The following is a 23,449-nucleotide window of genomic DNA, read 5'->3' as shown; positions in this document are numbered from 1 at the left end:
CCGAAGGCATGCGACTTGGCATGGGCAATCCTCCCCACCGAAGGCGCGTGAGTTAGTATGGTCGTGCACGCGTCATAAATAAATAATAATAAAGCGTACAAAAATCGCACAAAATCGCTAATGAAACTAATTTAAAGTTGACGGATGTGAAAAAGGAATAGCGCTTGCTCACGGCGGGGCTTACGGCGTGGTACCTGACTATTTATTTTTCACGTAAACCCCACCGTTGGAGAGGAAAATCCTTTGCAAGCGCGCAAACACACACAAACCCACAAACCCACAGACACATTTTTACTTTTATATATAGATAGAAGATGCTACAGGCCCCGTACTAGCTTAATCCGGCACTGGCGCGATCCACGTAGCAGCCGGCACATTTGATCCTGAATTAAGACGCTCTCCCTCCAGATCGTGTGCGCACAGGCTACAAACTTCCACCGATAAGGTCTGAATTGGTCTGCAATAAGATAGGGCACTGATAAAGGGGTTGACAGGTATGCAGTGGTGAGTACTAGTGGTGAGTGTACTAGTGGTGAGTGTAGTAGTGGTGATTGTCTATTTGTATGTGTTTCTCCCTTGTGATGGGACTTTGTAGGATGAACTTTTAGATTCATAAGGGGCACGAGGTGACCAATAAGGTGTGAATTCGCTTGTAATAAGGTAGGGCACTGATAAGGGGTTGACAGGTATGCAACTGGGCTTTAAAGTAATTGCCTTTCGCGGCTCAGCTATCGTGTCTGCTGCATGTACACCGCCAAAATATAACGCGCTTTGTTTGCTACACGGACCCGGCAGATGAAATGCACCTTTGACACTGCTACAATATCAGACTCCGAAGACGAACACATTATAACTAGGCCTCAACTGTGATGAACGTTTTGCAGTGGCCGAGGCAGCGTAGCGTAAGCGCGCAATGTTGAAAGGTGAAGTAAAGACGCTAGAAATTGTTTCAAACGAACACCGCGCCAGATCAGAATGTGTGTGTTATGCTGGAGGAATCCGATGAGCTACGAAGCTCTTTTTCGCAGATGCCCAGCACTGCGCGTAGGTCTGAAAGTAAGTTTCTTTCTCCCCCCGTCACATTCTCAAAGTAAAATGCAGACGCTGAGAGCTATCCACGGCAGCAACAACAACAACAAAAGCAATCTTTCTCTCTTTTTCCCCGCCTCTACCCCCCCCCCCCCACCTTCAATAGACCAAAAACATTGCAGCAAAGAACGAATGTAAACATTGTCGCCGCACGTGCGCTCGGAGAATCCTCAACAGCAGCAGCAAAATCACCGACCTGCTCCTTCAGGTGTGACGGCCATCACAAACAGCAGAACGGGTGCGGCACGACCTCCTGTATACCAGGCGAGGTAGTTAACATCTCCTAGCCACCGTGATGGTGATGAGAGAGTTCAGAGGGACGCAAACTCTAAACATATAACAGGTGCCAGGGTCGGGATCGGGATCGAACCCACGACCTCCTGTATACCAGGCGAGGTAGTTAACATCTCCTAGCCACCGTGATGGTGATGAGAGAGTTCAGAGGGACGCAAACTCTAAAAATATAACAGCTGTCAGGGTCGGGATCGGGATCGAACCCACGACCTCCTATATACCAAGCGAGGTAGTTCACATCTCGCCACCACGGATCATCCGTGTAACGAATCAAACTCAAACTTCCATTGCAACACGGTACGTTCCTCTGTTTCACTCTCTCCGCGGCGTGCATGCGCAGAGGCCGAGCTGAGTGGTGAGACAGGGGCGGCGAATTCACTCGCCCCAGTCCAGCGCTCTTTCGCCTGGCCCACGTTTCCCACGTGTGACCAGTGGACCCCGGCTTACCCTCTCGAGTATCTATATTTCCCGACGTCGTGCGTGGCGCACTGAGATTGCCTCGATGAATTCCGCGTGTGTGTGTGTGTGTCATGTTGAACTTTGTTCGCCGCGAGGTGGACTCGAGCCTGCGTCTTCTGGGTGTCCGGCGTGCCAACCGTTGCACCACCAACAGGGCACGGCATCAGCTCCGTTCGTTTCTCAGTTGAAGAAGTCAAACTTGTCATGTCATTTTTTTTGTTTGCTCCAGATATTTCGAGATTTGAATTTGCATGGCTCCAGTGGCTTGATCACGAAGACGGCGATGGTGATGATGACGTGGTGCTGGTGATGATGACGATGAGGTGATGATGATGGTGACGATGATGTGTTGGTATGTACGTGCGTTGAACTTCTTTCGCACCGTACGTAGCCAACCGTGCTTACCGGAGGTCTGTGCGCCACGCCGGTATTAACCGGTTTTTACTGGAGGGGGGAAGGGGGAGTGGGCGGAGGGGTTCATGCGGTTCCCGGCGATGCAGAAGACACGGATTTAACGACGCTAATCTGTATGCATTGGCTGCCGTTGTCATCCAATTAAACCACTCACCACAACAAACTCACCTCCCCGGCTTTAATTGATGTTGGAATGCAGCAAGGGTTGAGTAATAGCGCCTGCAAGTGTCACCGCCAGGTTGCCTTTCGTGGTCCGGATGAAGCCAGCGCATTCCCTTTGCGCACCCGTGCGTGCATGCGCGGGGGAGCGGTGGCACGGTGGTTAGCGTGCTGCGCTACAATCATTGTCAACCCGAGTTCGATTCTTCCCCAGGTGGGGTGGGGGGGGGGGGGGTTGTTGCGCGTCGGACAGGGCGGATTTTCGGCGAACCCCATCGCGCTCGTTTTCAGGATGCGCTTCTGCGGCCGTCTGGAACGCTCTTCCTTCCGATATGAGGAAGCCATCGGAGCTATGCACTTTTAAATCATCATCTAGTTTGACGAACGTGATTTTTGGGAGCAGCTTTTTGTGTGTAGTTTGTTGTCCTTACCCCGCACCTCCGATTAGCACGGTTGGCTACGTACGGTGCGAAAGAAGTTCAACGTACATACAAAAGTACAGTAATATCCACAGCGGCTTTTGGCTGCTCGCCATCGAACAAAGGCGGCGCTCACCGCATCGCGTGACGCTTTCAGATGCGCTTCTGCGGCCGTCTGGAACGCTCTTCCCTTCCGATATCAGGAAGCCACTGAAGGTATGCACTTTTAAATTTCGGTTGAAAACTCATTTCTAGAAAACGTCTTTTTTGCGTTCAATTTGTTGTCCTTCCAACCGCATGGTTGGCTAAGTGCGGTACGAAAGAAGTTCGACACGCGCGCGTAACATAGCAACAACAGCAACTGAGACGCCGCCGTCACTCACGCCCCTTGACTTTTACGCGATGCCCATTTAATGGGATGATCGTGTCCACTCATCAACGCGTTTTAATTGCGCGGCCTTAATTAAAGTCCGGGCCGTTCGTGTGTCAGACGGCGCCGTAGGAGTGCGGACAGACGGACAGATTCATCGCGCGTGGAGAGGGTTAAGGTTGACATCTGTGAAAAAGAGCTTTATAGCTCATCGGATTCCTCCAGTGTGTAAATACACATTCCGATTCTGATCGTTGGCGGGGGCGGCGGGGAGGGGGGGGCGAGGCAGTGGGGCTGGGGGGGAATTTTTTTTTATTTGTTTTAACGTTTACAAAAAAAATTACACATCTGTCCAAAGAGACACAATTTATGAAAACGCGCATCTTGAAAATCCCTTGCAGCGGCACGCTCTGTGAAAGAAAAGAAAAAAAAACCACGGAATCAGCCGGATTAGGGGAGATAAATTATGAAATATTTGACTCCGATGTCGGGGATGTTCTAAATGGCTTTGGTCAATGTCGGTAATGCACTCGAAGCGGACACAACCAGAGTTGGCTATTGACCGTGCGTGCGCCCAGCGAATCGTTTACCCGTCAAACGCACCCCGACAGCTGGGAAATTCAATTGGGCACATTAACACTTTTCATTCCGCGGGAGCGCTCCCCTCTTTTATCAGCAATTAATCGGAAGACACTTTTCCTGCATTCAATTGACGGACACATTGTATAGCTGGCAGTGTAGGGCGAGTGGGTGGGCGGGGGGAATAATTAAATTAAATAAACTCGCCCCCCCCCTCCCCCACCTCCTCCCGTATGAATTAGCGTTGGCGAATTGCAACAATCCACGGTGAAATGTTTAAATGCACGTCGAGACCCTCCGTCGGTGGCCCTCGGACAAGGGTTGCAATGGCACGTTACTATGGCAGGGACCAGTCCGTTCACGGCACAGACCAGATGACGCCAAAAGGCGCACAACTCGAAGACAATGCACCATCAGAGTAAGAGAGCTCGGGGTAAGCATTTACACCATTGGAACCTCATTGGCGTCATCTGGTCCAACCCATGTGAGACTAGGCTCTAAGGAAAGCTGTCTCGGGTGTGGACCAATCAACATCAAGGACAGTGCATATATTATCAGAGTTATGTTTTTTGTTTGCATTATGGCTGCAGGTATTGTGGTCTATGCAAACATGACTCCTTGTAAAAAAGGTGTCAGTTTTGTTGCCAGATAGAAGGGTAAAAAAACAATTATCATATTTTTTACTGGCAAATGAGGTTCCAATGGTGAGTCTTGTGTAACTAAGGAATCAATCAAACATGAATAACGCATCAATGGGGGACCACACACGGTGACTTGGTGTTTGCATTGTCCCTGTACTGGTCGCATTTTGGCGGCTTTGGCCTCGAGCACCGGTAAGACGCAGGCTTCAAGGGGGCTGCAGTTCAGGTGCAGGCCATTCAATTTCAAGGACAAGCGAGCACACTATCAAATCATATTTGTTCGCATTTTTTTAGTATTTATCACGCGAGTGTGGTTAATGCAGACACGATGTCCCGTAACACGTGTCCGTTTGGTGTTTGAATATCTTAACACCTCACGTATATATGCCACGAATATTTATATATGTCTATATAAAAAACACAATTCCGGTACTAACACGTTCTCTTTTTTTTAAGGGTAAAATTATTTACTGCCCATTGTCAATCCACTGCTGGATGAAGGTCTTCACGTGACGTGTCAGTCATGGGGGGGGGAGGAGGTCAGTCTGGTGAAGTACTGCATCGTCGGGCTCATAGCGAAACGCCGCTGTGCTGCACCCCCGCGTTTCACAGGGATCAAAAGAAGCCTCTCCCCGCGCTATTAACACAACAACATAACGCGGATTTAAATTCGGGCCTCTATGACGCAACGAATGGTGACAGGTACGCCACGGCGGTTTACAAAGAAGAAGTCTGAATGAATATGAAGAATGATACTCAAGTTTCCGAGCAGCGTATTAAACGTACACAGACTCGCGGGGTAACATTTCGAAGAGCATGCTACTGTCAGTGTAGATTTGAAGCTTTCGTGACTGCAATGATTCATATTCTTAGGTTTTTTCGGTAAAGTCACGTAGGTAAAAAATTTTAATTAATAAAAGTAAAATAAAAAATAAAAAAATAAAATAAAAATCACGACGTTTCGGAGGCAACACAAGCTTCCGTCTTCAGGTGGAACCGTCACATCACGATAGCTCTCACTTGATACAGCAATCGTGCTGTGACGGTTCCACCTGAAGACGGAAGCTTGTGTTGTCTCCGAAACGTCGTGATTTTTATTTTATTTTTTTATTTTTTATTTTACTTTTATTAATTTAAATTTAAATTTTTTACCTACGTGACTTTACCAAAAAAACCTAAGAATACTGTCAGTGTCTTGTCCATAAGTCATGCAAAGAAATGTCCTTGCAAGCAAGAGAGCACAGCAGCTCACGGGAAAGGGCATTGGAATATGAATACATGGAGCAGAGTTCATCATCACGGGAGCTAGGAGATGTTAACTACCTCGCCCCGGTATGCAGGAGGTCGTGGGTTCGATCCCGACCCTGACGACTGCTGTATATTTGGAATTTGCGTGTCTCTGTCTCCCCGTGGTCGCGTGGATTTTTTGCCCAGTTCCTCCGGATTTTCTCTCCACATTTAGAATCAACACGCGTTTAGAGTATTTGACTGCTGTACATGTCCACGTGATAAGCTCAAGTCGTTAAGCTGTCATTTATGGCCAGGTCGCTTCTGCAAAAATAGCTCCATAGCTCAGTGGGCCTTACCTGCTAAAATAAAAAATAGTTTAGTTTGAGTAGTATCAATCAAGCGCTGTTGTTGCAATTACTCATGCTGGGTCGCACTGTTGTTAGAGTCAAGTGTAGGTGGTGGCCGACCCCTTTCGAAACATGACGTCCCAGTGGGGTGGGGGGGGGTGATCAAAGAGCTCGAGATAAGACAGAGAGAGCTGGAACGAGATGAGAGACGTGTAGACGGAGAGACAAAGTTGGAGTTTGATGAGAGAAGAGACACGCGCGCGCACACGAATCGAATTCGAGCGATGATTTGCGTGCTCGGTGAGTCGAATTCTACTTCTCTGTTAAGATTGGAATTTTAGCTCTTTTTTCGGTAAAGTCACGTAGGTAAAAATAAATAAAAAGAAAATAATAATAATAATAATATAAATAAAATAATAAATCACGACGTTTCGGGACCGTCACAGCTGAATTTACTGTATTAAGTGAGGAGAGTGAGTCCTGACTTAATACAGTAAATCTAGCTGTGACGGTCCCACCTGATGACGGAGACTTGTGTTGCCTCCGAAACGTCGTGATTTATTATTTTATTTGTTTTATTTATTTCTATTATTTTTATTATTTATTATTTATTTTTACCTACGTGACTTTACCGAAAAACTCCTAAGAGTATGAATCCTTGCAGTCACGAAAACTTCAAATCTAGAATTCGGTTCACCCTCATTCGATCCCCTTCAGCTACTTGGGGCTCCAAGCAGTCGTCTCACAACCCAGAAGTTCGCGAGGTCAAATCCGGCAAATTCAGCCCATCATCCTTCAGGGGGGGGGCGATAAAATTGGTACAGAACCACTTAGTGGGAAGTTGACAGTGGCCAATACGTATGTCTTGATTCGCTATCTCAGAGATTCGATTCAAGCATTGAATCGAGTTTCGCCTCACTTTTACCCTCTCATCTGTATTGTTTTCCGTCTTTTAAATGTCCAATTTGTGCAATTTATTTGCTCCATTAGCCAATAGGCAACGCTCCCACATCACGTGGCTGGCACATTTGTAAGCGTCATATGTAACTGATGCTTAAACGCACGATTGCACGCGTGCTTCGTGAGCAAAACAATGGATTTTAATCTGTGCATCTTCGATGCATCGATACATGTCTAGTTGCTATACAATGCCCACCTGCTCCTTGTCACGGAAATGTGGAATTTCCATGACGAGGAATTTCCACAAATACAAATGTATTCAATGTAATTGTAAAGTAGTTCAGCAGTGGATAGCTAATAGGAAGACACCCCAGCAGAATTCCCAAAAACCGTGCGTTATTTGTACTGCACGTGCAGTGGAGTCAGTTTGAAGACCTCCTCAATCTGTGCGGGTTGATGGGGGGGGCGAGGGGGGGGGGGCGGTTGACCATACTTCACCACGCCGGTTCAGCGCTGGTCGGTGAAGGTGGAGGAGAGTGTGGAGCAAGAGTGAGGATTTGAGCAGCGTGGAAGAACTTCGCCTAAAATACCCTCGAGAGGGGCAATCTCCGTAGCTCCTTCCAGTAGATGCTCATCCGCCAGCAAGGGGTGAGAGCACGACATTGCAGGGCTGCACCTTTAGATGTTTTTACCTATCCCCCTTCCCCCCACACACACTTTCGTACAGCGCCGTGGACCGGCCACGAAAATAACGAGAAGAGACAATTTTTTGTTTGTTTGTTTGTTTCCGAAATCGGTCGAACAAAAACCCCAAAAAAACTCAACATTTTAAGAGCCGCAACGCACTCGCGTGATGAACGCGAGACGGCGGATGACGCTTCACAATTGGCGTCGGCGAAGCCAGCTACTTCAAGAGCAGCCCGCGGCTCCAGACCCGAAGGCTGGCTTCACCCACCTCTGGTGTGGACCTTTTGTTGCTGTTGTTGTTGTTGTGTTTGCCCCCACTCTTACCGAGCGAACTCTTGTAGGCAGATTTCGCAGCCGGCTTAGCGTCTCACGCTAAGGACGGCTCACTCGCTACCAATCCCCCGATACAGTTGACATTCTATTATCCACATGCCATGCCACGGGCAAAACGAGGATTACACTTTTTATTTTATTTCATTTTTTTTGTCGTCAACCTTCCGTTGTCCTCTCTGCAGATTAGCAACAATTTGCCTCCCTTCACCCCTCTCTCAGAAATCAAATAATTACTCGGTGTTTTGTTATTTTCCAGCAGGTTGTCAACATTAGTGGAGATCAATCAGTAACAGCCGAACCGTATGCTGTCTGTCTCGTCAGTGCTAAGTGCGAATAAATAAATATGAGTCATCTCATTACGAAAACATTGCTGCTAATTCGTCTTTTGCCGCAATGTCTACGGATAAACCAAAACAAATAACGTGACGTTGTTTTTAGCATTCTGAATCGCATTTTGCAAGCGATTGCGTTTTCAGATTTTTCAAAAGTGAATCTGGTTTCCAAGGACAATTGAGAATCGTTTTTCTTTTTCCTTCAGATTTTCTCCGACCGGTCACATTCTGAGAATAGGTTTTCCCCTTTGTTTCTGGCAACAAAACAGGTGTTAAGATGTTAAAACACCAAACTGAAACCTTTTACCAGGAATCATGTCTGCATTAAGTATTGTGGTTAATGCAGACGTGATTCCCTTTAACATCTTAACACCTGTTTTGTTGCCAGAAAAAAGGGGAAAACCTATTTTCATATTTTGGTACTGGCAAAGGAGGTCCCATGACGGTTACATTATGTTACAGTTTAACGATTCCTCGCACGGACATAAGTGACGTCACCCATCCGAAGTGACGGAATATAAAAAAAATAATTACAGGTTGAACCATTTCCCCGTGACGTCATACTATCAGACAAAAATCCTCAAAAAAAGTTCTGGAGCATCTGAACTGTTGACTCTGGGCTCAATTTTCAGATTACTCCAATTAATCTGAACAGCTGGGAACGCACCTTTGCACGAGCTGGTTTCATCGCTCCATCTCCGGGACGGACGTGAGGTCACGTTTCAAGTTCATTTGTTTCACGAGGTGAGAGCTCCATCAAGATACCAGGATCCAGGAAAGGCTCATTTGCAAGCGACCTGGGGTATTAGTCTGCCAGTCGACGGCGATGATTGCCGCTGTGTGGTCTAGACTAGGGGCACTCCCAGTGGTGGTTGTCTCTGTGCATCCGTCTGCCACTTGAGTCATTTGCGGTTGTCATCTTTCAAATTTTGGCAAATTTGTACCGTGACGCCGGCACACGATGGCCTCCTCTTGCGAACGACGCCGCGGGAGTTCTAACGTTCACTGTGAAGCAGTGGACGTTACAGCACAGCAAGTTGGCACAGTAGAGGGCACAGGTGGTGCATCAGCCAGTCATCTCAGTCATCTCAGTCAGTCGACCCGTGGCACCTGGGTCTGCCCAGTGACCTCCTGCCAGCGGGCGTTCGACACTTCACGTGGCCTCAAGGTGCACATGGCCTGGCACAAGCGTCGTGGAGACGTCACCGCCACTTGGTGTCGAATGGCGGTTGTTGTTAAATATTAACATCGGTGGTGAGATGTTAACTGCCTCGCCTGCTATACAGGAGGTCGTGGGTTCGATCCGGAGCCTGTAGTGCAGAATGTAAATGGATTACATCAAAGCACGAGCCGCTGCTCGTCTCATTTGGGGGGGACACGGTGCCACTGGCGGAAATTCCACATTCCTATGACACGGTCCGTATGGCTACAAGACGACCATCCTACGGGTGACCAAATAAACGTGCCCACTGCTTCCGTTCAGTGTCCTGAGATACGGTCACGTGTAGTTGCTGTATGAAGCCACGTTATATATTTAGTCGAAATGACATTATTTTGTATGCTAAAAATGATTGTGCATTCTTTGAAATGTTTTATGATTGCCTTGATCGCGTTGAGGCTTCACCGTGCATCTAAACGCCGTCACAATGCATATGTCTTGATAACACTTATTTATAATTACTTGTCTGTAATAATCAATTACAACATTGAGATTTAATTGGCTCATTGCTATGATATGCTGCACTCGTTACGGAAGAAGAAAAAAATCAATGTTTCAAAATCAATTGGCAAGTTGGGTCTGAACTGCAGACTTTAGCGCCCTCTATTGAAATCCAGGACTTGCTGCGGCAATTGAAGCACCGTGGGTGGTGAGATGTTAACTACCTCGCCTGGTATACAGGTGGTCGTGGGTTCGATCCCGACCATGACCGCTGCTGTATATTTGGAGTTTGCGTGTCTCTCTCTCATCATCATCACGAAGGCGAGATGTTAACTACCTCGCCAGGTATACAGGAGGTCGTGGGTTCGATCCCGACCCTGACGCCTGCTGCTGTATATTTGGAGTTCGCATGTCTCTCTCTCCGTGGTCGCGTGGATTTTTCTCCGGGTTCTCCAGTTTTTCCCCTCCACATTTAGAAAGACGCGTTTAGAGCAGCGGTTCTTAACCTGGGGTGCACGCACCCCCTGGGGGTGCGAGATGCCCTTTCCGGCGGTGCGAGACATGGCAACATTTTTTTAGAAGGTAAATCGAAACACAAATTAAATCAAAGTACAACTACTTTGCTTCATCAATCTTATGCATTTATTATAATTATACACGTCTTAACGGTTGAGAAACAAAGGGGTACAAGGCTGCAGTAAAGGCTAAGAACCACTGGTTTAGAGCATTTGGCCTCTATAAATTTCCACGCGATAAACCACTTCGTTGAGATAGAATTTGTGATAGCCAGGTCGCGTCTGAAAAAGGGCTACGTAGCAGCTCATTGGGGCCATACCCGCTCAAATAAAAAGTTCAGCTTAGTAGTTACGGTACTTTTCGATTTAAAGCTTTCGTGACTGCAGGGATTCATCTTCTTGGTTTTTTCGGTAAAGTCACGTGACTTTACCGAAAGAACCAAGAAGTTAAGGTACTCCCAACCGTGAGTGCGTGTGGCCGTTTGGTCTAGAGGGCATTAGGTAGGGCTCCCAAATGTTTGGGCAGCCTCAACGAGTAAACATTGGTGCGCCGGAAGCCCCGCCCTCAAACCGGCCCCGCCCACTTGCACATAGCCACACCCACCCGCTTTGTTAGCCACCGCCCACATGTCTAGTTGCCCCGCCCACTCCCCTGCTATCCCCCTCTTACGAATCCTTCGCTGCTACCACGAGTCAAGTGCGAGGCCAGACATTTTTAAACCGGGACAAAACCAATTCCATGCCCGCCAAATGTCCGTGTGGATACCTGTGGATTCCACGCATCCAGCTTCACTGGTACTCAACAAAGCGTCTCTCTCATCTAGCCTGAACTTTGCCTAGCTTCCGAGATCTTGACGAGATCTGGGGTGCACTCCGGGTGATGTTGGTTAGAGGCAATCGCCACAACACCGGGCAATGATGAAGGGCGAGGAGGGGACAGCGAGGGAGGGAGGGAGGGAGCGAGTGAGAGGGAAGGGCATTGCCTGGATGTGACTATGATGAAGAGCAAATAGATTAAACGCCAGCATGCGAGGGCAAGCAGGCGAATGTTACGGCTGTCAGAGCAATGAGCCAACGCAGCTGACGTCCTGGGTTCAAGTCTCGGACTTAAATCTCCATTTCAGCGGAGTCAAATTAATTGTAACAGATTTGTATTTATTTATTTACACACCTCGGCGCTGTTACTGGTGGCCCTGGCTGAGAAGATTGAGTTTTGCTACAATCGAGGGACTCCTGGTTTGAACCTTCGGGATAGGAGGCTCCGGATTTGGACCACGGAGGCGCCAGCGATGCTGGTGCAGTGGTTCTTGACAGGGGCCGTTGATTTCGATGCCCCCCAATCTACCCAGCCATGCATTAAATGAAAAGTCTGTATTATTTGTTTTTATTGATGATGATGATGATGATGATGCAGATGATGATGCAGCAATATTTAAAGAAGATCCTCTGCTTTATTTTGACTGAAGGCAGTGGACAATGGCGATGATGATAATGATGATGCAATATAAATAAAGATGACTTATGGTAACTTAAATGGGTGGATGACAATGATGTGTTAACGATGACGGTAGGAATTTGCATAATCGTTTTCCTTAACCGAAGGCAATGCACAATGGCAATGATAATTACGAAGAAATATAAATATATATATATGATTTAATGTGACTGAAATTGTTGGATGATGATGTTGACGATGACGGTGGTAGCGGTGCAATAAATAGGATTATGCTTTGCTGTGACTAAATCAGCAGCAGCAGATGATGATGCTGATGGCGAAGCTAATACTATTACGGAGATGGTGAATACTTGGCTATCAACTGTGTCAATTGTGACCGTAAGAAAAGGCAAAAGACGAAAAAGTCAGAGCCTGCTCTGAGTGCCTGGCAGCGCTCGTTTGCATTTACCCGGAGCCAGCGATGAAAAGTGCACATTCCTAAGCCAGGTACATTTTCCCGTATGGCAATAATGATGCAATATTTAAACAGTCAATGATTAATATCATATGCTCAATCAATAAAGTAAATGCTAATGATGATGACGCAAGTCATGTTGTACACGAATTCTAAAAAGCTGATGACGCCGGTGATGATGACAAAAAAGTGATTTTCTTCGTTAATTCATTGAAATCAATGACGACGATGATGACGACGATGATGACGACGACATTGATGATGATGACGACGACACTGATGATGATGATGATGAAGACGACAGCGACGATCGTGGTGAAGGCACCGCGCTCTGCGATCGTCGACTGCGATACATCAACGCGTGCCCCCCTGTTGATCCTCCCTCGTTGCGACTGTGGGGGTTGGAAGGTCAGCGGACAGTTGGGCCGCACGCACGCGAGAGATCGAGCGAGCGAGCAACATCTCCCAGATTCTCCGGCTGGAGACGCGGCGTGGTTACGCGTGCGCTGACTGTCAACGGCTGTGCTCAGATGCTGCTGCTGCTACTACTACGGGAGGCTGTAGGGTACACACACACACATTACTGGGAGGAGATGCCGGCGGAGCGAGGGCAACACCTGGCAACTGCTTTACAAAGCGAGGGGGCAAATCCGAGTTTGACATCAGACGATGTTTGCTTCGATAGCGTGCAAAGCCATGCACGTGGTATGTGTTTAACGGGTCAAGGTGCAGCCCTGCAAGTGCACGCTCGCACCACTGAGGATATACATTGGGGCCATAAGTAACCAGCTGAATTGCTTTGCCTATAACTTTTGGAAGGAAAAAAACCGTAGAAAATTATTTAATTCACTGAGATTCGATATAATCAGGTGTGAAAAGCAAATACATTGTAAGGTGAACATGAGCTTCATCTGACATAATGACATTTGTAATGAAAGCGTCGTCTTGGTCTGCAAGTTCAACGAAAGCACGCGCGACTACTCCGCGCGGCTTTGATTGCCTCCGGACTGCAATTATTGAAAGAAAAAAAAAGATGCGAGTCCCCTTACCGAAATTCGTCGCAGCGACCGTCGCGAAGTTTGGGGCTTTCTCACTGAACACTCTCCCTTCAACTTGCTCAATAGGAGTCGGAGATCGGTTGGTTCGAGGTGTGCCGACACGATGCCCTGCATCCACCCCCGGTGTTCCCGTTTGCCGAAATCTGGAAATCAATGCCCGAAATGTCTGCGATCGTTTCTCTCCGTGTTGAAATAATTGAACACTTGTTGGTGAAATAGATGTCAAACTATTCCTGCACGCTGCTGACGTGTATACCGGGTCATCATAAACTTTCAGGCTTCTACTTTATTATTTATGCAAATATTTGTAACAAATTAATTGAATTTCGATTTAAAGCTTTCGTGACTGCAGGGATTCATATTCTTGGTTTTTCGGTAAAGTCACGTAGAAGGGAAATAATAAAATAAATAAAAATTATCATAATAAAATACAATTCTCACGACGTTTCGGCCACAACGCAATTGTAAGGTGAACAAATACAATTCTCACGACGTTTCGGCCACAACGCAAGCAGGACGACAATTCTCACGACGTTTTGGCCACAACGCAAGCAGGACGGCTGCTTGCGTTGTGGCCGAAACGTCGTGAGAATTTAGTTTTTTTAAGTTTTATTTTTATTATTTTATTCTTTCCCTTCTACGTGACTTTACCGAAAGAACCAAGAAAATTAATTGAACACAAAATACCGCCATTTCAAAGCAGGTCGTTGCTTATGGCCCACCCTGTATTTGCCCTCCCTTTCCACGCTGGGAGTTGTGGGAGGACCCACGCTTTTCCCCGCCACGATCGACTTGGGTGGAGAGTAAAGTCACGACATTTACAATTGTGGCCTGACTCTGCAGCACACCGGTGTGGCTGTACCAGTAACGAATTGCCATGTTTTGTTTACGTGACAAACCTTACTAATTGGCTGCGTCGGGTGGCGGCGGGTTTAACGACACATTTATACCACTGCACAACTGTTCGACTCCACAGCATACGGCTGTGCATGTTTGAGATGCAGTGGTTGCGGTCCTGTTTTAGTCGGCACTGCCTGCTACGACACCTGGTTCACAAACGTGGCCTTTAACGAGAAATACAGAACAAAAAACTGTCAAGTGTGCAAACAAGCGTGGCATCTATGCACGCTCGAACTCAACAGTGAGAGACGGGGGGAACACGTGCGGTTAGATAACAACCACGAATTAATTCTCGTGCGCTTGGGCAGGATGTATGTGCTGCATGTTGTTGAACTTAATTCGCCACACACGCGCGAAGCAGTGACCGTCTTTGTTCGATGGTTCGCCAAAATCCTCCGCCGCTGCGAGGATGAGCGCAGTTCGCCTGATGGTTTATGCCAGAAAGGGATGCTGAGCGATGGTCAAGAGCAATAACGGAGTGGCAGGCAACGGACGGAACGCGTCCGACAAGACGCCCACCGAGTAGTGTGGAGCGATTCAATCAGCTCGTGTGCAGGTGCCGCGTGCCTCGTTGCATCGCAGGGTCGTGAGAGGTGACGACGGCCTTGGGGAAGGCCTTCATCCAGCAGTGGATTGACCATGGCTGACGAGGATGCTCACGACGACCGTAGTAATGTGCCGTGCATATATCTCTGCATTCTCCGGCGAGAAATAGCGTGGCTTGGAGAAGGGCATACGCGCGATTAGCTGCGTGTCTGCATCGTCCCAGACTATCCGTATCAAGACAGCCGCCGTAGGTGACACGAGTAAGGGCACAAACCCTGCCTTTGAATGTCCTGCATGCCAGATCTGCGCAGGGTCCCCCCCCCCCCACCTTCTCTGGCTTGCAAGACTGCAGGGTGTCACGGAGAGAAAGCAGAGCAGCGCGGTGGATATCGTCAGCGCTGGAACGAGCTGATAAAACTGGTGGCACGTGCGTGGTGTATAGGGAGGGGGGATGGGGGGGGGGGGTGGCGTGGAGCGGTGGCGCAACGGTTAGCGCGCCGCGAAACCCGAGGTCTGTTCCTCGCTCACTGACACCAACGCCAGTGACGATTATCTGAACCGGTACCGAGTGTCCCCTAGGTCGACTCAGCCGCAGATGAGGTGTATAAAGATTAGCAGAGGCGAAACGTGCTGCCCACCCAGTCGTGTTGCCGTGCCGGCCTTCATAGGCGCTCGCTGACAGCACTTGCCCCGATAGTCTGTGAAAGGCTGTACGGGGGAACTTTGTCTTTGGCGCACGACAATCAGCACTGCCTCCCTCCCGACTCGAACGAACATGTATGAACGATGGCCTTGAGCCACTGTGGAAATCATAATAGCAGCAGCTGCAGCAGCAGCAGCTATGGTCTATCTGCTGCTGGATACAGGCTCCCCCCCCACCCACGTGCCGTCGCTATCCATCGCAGTCTTTGTGATGTCACAATCCATCTCAAACCTCTACCCATTACGCCACCAGGCTCGTTCATAGGCCAGGAATTCTGAAATAGATTTTTTTTAAAAACCTTCAAGTACCGTAGTGATCTTTTAATTCGTTCCACGTTAGTGGATGGACAAACCAAGACCCCTCGTAAATCCTGAAGAGACTGTTGCTGTTTGCGAGTAGCACTGCCTATGAAGGCCGGCACCGCGCCCGGCCGCATTTGTCTCCCCCAGTGGTGATGTTTACACATCGCACCAGGTACTAATTAGAGGCTGAGTCAACCTAGGAGAGGCACCAGGATCGGTTCAGGTAATTGTCACTGGCGTTGACCGTGAGCGGGAATCGAACTCGGGTGGCCGGGTTCGTAGCGCAGCGCGCTAACCTTTGCTCCACCACTCCCCTTGAGTCAATGAGTGGATGCAGTGGATGCACATTCACACACACATTCACATACACACACACATTCACACACACATTCACACACACACACATTCACACACACATTCACACACACACATTCACACACATTCACACACACACACATTCACACACACACACACATTCACACACACACATTCACACACACATTCACACACACACATTCACACACACACAGATACACTCTGCTATGAGATTGTCACCATCCAGTCAAACCAAGCTGGAATTTAGACAAACCAAGTGTCGAAATTAATTCAATACAACGCGGGGCCTTTTGGATTTTGTTTTTCTTTCGGAACCAGCCTCAATAGAGTCAACTAGCGCCACTCGAGAGCCTGGTCTGCTCCAGTAATCACAGGGCACTGCTCGGGTTTGAACCTGAACATTTCACGTGGCTACGTCAGCGCTCTGACCTCTGACCTCCGTCTGTAATATTCCGTAATCTCCGTCTTTTATAAGACGATCCGGCAACGTAAGACGCACCCCAAACTTGCCCCGGATGTCGTTAAAACTTTAACAAATCTTACTCTTAGTTTTTTTTTTATAATAACCTACAGTTATTTTGCTGTGCCTTTTTACACCTGATGAAGGCAGCTTGTGTTGCCTCCGAAACGTCGTGATTTATTATTTTATTTCTATTATTTTTATTATTATTTTTATTTTTACCAACGTGACTTCACCGAAACATCCTAAGAGTATGAATCCTTGCAGTCACGAAAGCTTCAAATCTAGAATTTAACCATTTTGATCACCACACCAGGTACTAATACAATTTCCGCATGATAAGCCACTTCGTCGAGTTATCATTTGTGGCCAGGTCGCTTCTCAAAACGAGTTCTATAGCTTCGCGGGCCTTACCTGGTAAAATAAAATGAAAAGTTTGGTTTGGTTTAGGTATGACATTCGCCACGTAAGTGGCGATGACGTGTCCACGGCGCTTGTGCCAGGCCAGGTGCACACTCCGAGGCCACGTGCAGTGTCTAAGATTCGCTACTGGCAGAAGATCACGGGACAGACCCAGGCGCTACGGGTTGAGTTGACTGAGATGACTGGCAGATGCACCACCACCACATGTGCCTTCAAGTGTGCCAACTCTCTGATTTTTTTTATCCGCACCGGCGCTCCGCTAGTTGTTGTGATCTCACTCCACAAGCGCGCACACGTGCGCGCTCCTACCGTGTTTTAAGTGCGTATTACAGTCTGGATAAAACACTCCCGTAATAAATAAAAAAAAAACAAAGACGCACCAGCAAATTGTGTGCAGATCACTCTAGCTCAGGGGTCGGCAACCAAAATAACAAGAAGAGCCATTTCTTTCCAATTCGGTACAAAATTCAGTATTTCAAGAGCCGCAATGCATCTGAGTACATACTGTACATACGTACATATCGTCAAGAAGCAGCCCGTAAAGAGCCGCATGCGGCTCCGGAGCCGTAGGTTGCCGACCCCTGGGCTAGCTCGAATAGTTCCCGATGAACTTTTCTCACTTCACAACCAAGGACACGGGACTTCACTCCTAAAGGGACGCCTTTGATTCGGTTTGCAAAGCCGAACGTACACACGGCCGCCCCGGGCTCAACGAAGGAAGCTCAATAATCCACAAAACAACGAATTATTTATTGCGCGGCAACGCACACACCGGGAGTGAGCGCACGCACGAACACGCTGCTCGAATTAAAATGTCCTTCGGCACAATCTCCATCGCATTAACGGACGCCTCGGTGTGTAAACATGGCCTTGGAATGACAAAACGGCCTGCTTGCTCTGTCCTTATTGTTGATGTTACTGCTGCTGCCGCTGTTTTCGCTGTTGTTGCTGTTCACGCATTTGAAGTTTAAATATTTGCCGTCAAAGGCAAGGAACCCTGCCTCATCATCAACATCATCACCATTACCACCACTCACCAGCCATGATCAAGCCACTGCAATGTCCGTTTTCATTTATCCATCAGCCCCTCCCCTCGGTCCCTCGCCTCCACCGTTCCCTCGGTCCACACAGCCCCCCCACCCTTCTTCCCCCGATTTCGCCCACAGCCCCTCCCCCCCCCCGGACCCCCACAGCCCCTCCCCCCCGGTCCCCCACAGCCCCTCCCCTCGGCCCCGAGAGCCCCGGCGTTTCGTTTGAAAGAGACACGAAATCGTGAAACACTGCCGTGTCATTGTGTCACATTGGTGAAATAGCTTCGTGAGCACTCTGCGAGATCCGTTGACCTCCTACTGAGTTTAGTTCACTTAAGCAGCGCTGCGCTGAGTTAAAAACATAAGAATGAAATGCTTTGTGGATTTGGGCCACTCGCCAAACCTCTCAAGCCATACGCGCAAAAAAATGTATTTTTTATTTGAGAACACGTGTCTTGGGTAATATCAAAATTCACTCCCAACATCCCGACTACAAGATTGTTCACAAGCGATTAGGATGTTTCACCAGCTCCGTGCGTGGGCTGTCATGTTCACGTCCACGTGTCCTTGCACTGGCCCATGGGTTTGGACCATCATCACCATCATCAGCAGCCATGGTCAATCCACTGCTGGATCAAGTAGCCACCAACACACGCACAATCCTGATGATCCACTGGGCGCCTTCGCACACGAGCTGATTCCATCGCTCCATCTCACTGCATTGGACGCTCTCTTGGACACGTTCGATTGCTTGGCTGAGAAAAAGAGCTTTACGCCTCATCGGATTTCTCCAGTATGAATAACCACTCTTTATTCTGATTGTATCTTGAACATCGCCCAAAATTTCATTCCGGGCAATGTGTCCTTCCCGACTTTTCTTCACGCTTTAGTTTGGATGATGTCATTACCATCTGCATGTTCTCTGAGCTACGCGCTCCCTCCTTCAGGCTCGCAGTGCAATTCAAAACAATCGTCTCGCCAAGCTTATTTGCCCACTTTGTATTCTTTTTAAATCCTTTATATTAAGTTCACTCGCTTGCTTGCTTGCGCGCTTACGACCGTGCAAATCTTTCGGTCGTTTTTTAACCCACTTCCCGTGATCCAATCGAGCTGACATTTTGCACACAGACTCGTTGTGCGTGACAATTTATTTTCGTGAAACTTTTTTTTCCATAACTTTACACTTTTTAGGATTTTTTTTTTTATATTTAATTACCAATTGCTTAATGGTGGCAGGCAATCATCTGACCCATAGGTGGCAGCCATCTCAAGCCAGAGGACGAGAGGACTCTAGCCGCCACGCATATAAAGGATTTATAGTGAAAAACTTTTTTTTGTTCTACGTTGTTCGTAGGTTCTGTCTGAGAATGAGTCGGAATATCCCCCCCGTCTCCCTCCTCCCCCACTCCACCTCCTAATATCGCTGTTCTTCCTATTCACGATGCGACATCGCATTCACCTACATCTTTGGGGCCGTCCATAAATGACGTCATGCACCTAGGGGGGGGGGTCAAACATTTGTGACGATGTGTGACGAGGGGGGGACGGGGGGGGGTTAAGAAATGTGACGTCACATCAAAATGCGCAACTTCAAATAAATATAGACAACACGTTCTACTTAATTAAATAGACTTTTTAATTAATGTTTTCTGCTACAACATCAGAGTGCAGCGCCACATTAAATACGCACTACAATGACAATAGTTTAAAGCGATTTGAAGCATGTTTAATTTTTTTTTGGGGGGGGGCAGAGCTCTGTGACGTCATATTTGAGGGGGGGGGGGTCTGACTTTTTGTGACGTCGTGTGACGCAGGGGGGGGGGGGCGGTCAAAAATCGTCCAAAATCGCGTGACGTCATTTATGGACGGCCCCTTTCCTGCTACCACCATGGTTGATGAAGTCAGTGAGTAAACCCACAAGATTCACAATTCCAGTAACGTGACGTGTTTTTAGCTATCGGAGGAAACCCAAAGGAAACGCCACGTTCTAGATTTGAAGCTTTCGTGACTGCAAGGATTCATATTCTTAGGTTTTTTCGGTAAAGTCACGTAGGTAAAAAATTAAAATTAATAGAAGTAAAATATAAATAAAAATCACGACGTTTCGGAAGCTTGTGTTGCCTCCGAAACGTCGTGATTTTTATTTTATTTTACTTTTATTAATACGTGACTTTACCGAAAAAAACCTAAGAATATGAAACCCCACGTACCCAACTCCACGCAGGGAGGCGCCCGCATCGGGCATCGAACCCAGACGCGCCTTGCGTGTGAGGCACATGCGTTGCCCACTACGCCACGCGGCCAACGCCCAATGTGATTGCATTGCACTGAACACGGAATTATATCGCGTGGTTACACCGGTGCCTGCCTTCGCTAATCAAATGACAGTACGGTAACACATTACTCCCCAAAGGATGCTGCCAATCTGACCTCTAATGGACTACAGAGTGTTGTGGTTGGTGCTATAGAGAGGGTCTATTTTGGGGAGCTCACGGCCAACGCCAGTGCCGATTATCTGCACCGGTCCTGGGCCTCTCCTAGGTCGGCTCAGCCTACAATGTGTACCTGGTGCGGTGTGTAAACATCGCCACTGGGGAGACAAAGGCGGTGGGGCGTGGTCCTGGGCCACACACGGCCTTCGTGTACCGTTTCCGGCCTTCATCGGTGTTACTCGCTAACAGCATTTGCCCCTACAGTCTGTTCAAGGCGACACGGGGGGTCGATTTTCTATTGAAAAGATAAGACACTGGTAATGGTTTAGCGGCCTTTCACGGGATAATTTCTCAGAGAAGTTGTTTTGTTTTAATTTCAAGAGCAAAGATTAAATATATTTCGTGACAGACCCCCCACTCCCAACTGCCCCCCTCCCCACATCACCGCACCTGCCCCCCAAAATCTGCAGTAAAGACTTAAAGAATAACTGAACTTTCTCAAGGTCATCAGTCATGAATTTAGAGAAATATATTAAGAGCCAAAACTCATTGTCACGTGAAAGAGAAGCCGGAGAAAGGAAAATGCACCGAAGAGGATTATGAAGTACGTGTTAGAAATGTAATTTTTGTTCCAACTAAGGTCGTATTTCCTTGATGTTTATTTAAAGTTTGGTCCTTCTGCACTTCCTCTGAAGCTGCAAAGAAACTTGTGTAGCACCACATGGGTGCTACACAAGTGCATTTTAGTTAGGTCGCCTATCGACTTTACAAGACCATCAATGATGAAGCAGCGTGTTGTGTTTTCAACCCAGAGCCAAAACCGATCCACACTTTGCTTAGACGCATGATGCTTGAGGATTTCTATCTGGTAAGCCAATAGACTGACGGACTAAATCACACTTGTATTTACATTTGGAGGCAGAGCAGAGTTTTTTCTTGGATAGATTTAACTATCACATATTATGTTCCATGCAAAAGCAAAATGCCTTTCAAAATACTTACTTTAATATAATTACGCCTATTCCCGTATCCGTCCTTCCACGTAACTATGCATTAGTTTACACATCCCATGGGAGTAAATAATTTCAGAAGGGTCTGGTTTGTGTACAAACCGCACGGTTTGGTAGGGTTGAAACGATTAAGATGCAGCAATGGATGCTTGCATGTGTGACTCAATCTGTTGTGCATTTGAAACCATTATCGAAGATCAGTGTTGACGTTTCATTTCAAGTTTTATTTATTTCATATTGAATCTGTGGAGTCGTGCCCAATTGTAAACAGCCCCATGACAATCCACTGCTGGATGAAGGCCGCCGCATGTAATGGAGCTGGTCAGTGCCGATTGATTCAACGTTAGCGGCAAAGGTTGAGGCTCGACTTTGCTTTTAGCAGTGGCCTGGAATCCAACTCAGGTTTCATAGCGTAGTGCACTCACCGCTGGTCCATCACCGCCCCATCCTCCTGTAACATGGAATAATACATGCAGCACGGTACAAATCATCACGTCTGAAGCTAGTGTTTTGTTTGTATTGAAGACATAATCGGTGTATAATATATTTGCAATCCTGCATTTTTGTTTGAGAACCAGCTTGCGTCCGTGGCATCCGGCCGGATGATGCTGTGCGCACTGCCACACGCTTTGAATGTCGACAGAGTTCAAATCCTGATGGTGGTTGGGAGGGCAGATTGGCCGATTATTTAGTAACTTGAGGATCACTCGGCGGCGTGGGAATTGCAGCGTGTCCGATATCTGGCTTCTGCCTCTGGGAACGTGGCATTTCAGCCCGATTTGCTCAGGTGCCAATGGAGATGCCTGCCACACGACACGCACTCTCGGGGTTTGTTTGAGTAAACACCGCTTGAACCCTACACTCCCATGACATTTTTTTTACATCAATGGGGAAAAACTGTGACCTGCCCAAATAACAACTGTTCATTGCTCGCCTTGAATACACGAATCCCGTCACGTCGTTCCGACGCTTACTCGCGTCTAAGTAACGAGGTTCAAGCGTGGCCCCCTCCCGTCTCCCACGGCTCTCCCCAGCCAACGGTGGCAATTTCAGCAGCCCGTCGCACAAGGGGCGCGGCTGGGTGGGGTGGGGTGGTACTTTCTTCAAGAGGGCAACCACCGCTGACTTCCCCGCAAAGCACAACCAGGTACAGTACTTTATTTATTTAAGCTCCGAACGGTATACTATGAGCAGAGGGTTCAACAGCAAGGTGCAATTGAACAAGTCTACCAACTGATTCCTCCCTCCCCCATAGCTGCTTTCGTCGCCTCTCATCCCACTCGACTCCCCTCCACAGCCTCCGCACCAACAAGCAACGTCTTCTGCCAAAAGCCCACAATAAACCTCCACTGCAAACTCCATCCCCCCCCCCGCCTCCACCCAGGCATCTGTGCTGTGGAGTCCCTGACCCCATTCAAATCCGTCCCAAACTGGACGTGCGAAACACGGCTTCATAGCTCATCGGGTCGCTCCTCCAGTCTTGAGTAAAATTCGTGATTCCCTACCTCACCTACCAGTGCAGGAAGGGGTCCGGCATTTTTAAATCCTTTATATTAAGTTCGCTTGCTTGCTTTGGACCGTGCAAATCTTTCGGTCGTTTTTTAACCCACTTCCCGTGATCCAATCGAGCTGACATTTTCCACACAGACTCGTTGTGCGTGACAATTAATGTTCGTAAAAAATTTTTCCAAAATTTTACACTTTTTAGGACAAAAATATTATATTTAATTACCAATTGCTTAATGGTGCAATGCAATCATTTGACCCATAGGTGGCAGCCATCTCAAGCCAGAGGACGAGAGGACTCTAGCCGCCACGCATATAAAGGATTTATAGTGAAAAACTTTGTTTTTACGGGTTATACATATTTTCTAATTCGGTTAAAAAACCTCAATATTTAAAGAGCCTTA

Source organism: Lampetra planeri, chromosome 53 (genome assembly GCF_965212315.1).
Source record: "Lampetra planeri chromosome 53, kcLamPlan1.2.h2, whole genome shotgun sequence".
Taxonomy (NCBI): domain Eukaryota; kingdom Metazoa; phylum Chordata; class Hyperoartia; order Petromyzontiformes; family Petromyzontidae; genus Lampetra; species Lampetra planeri.
Note: the sequence above shows the minus strand (reverse complement) of the source record.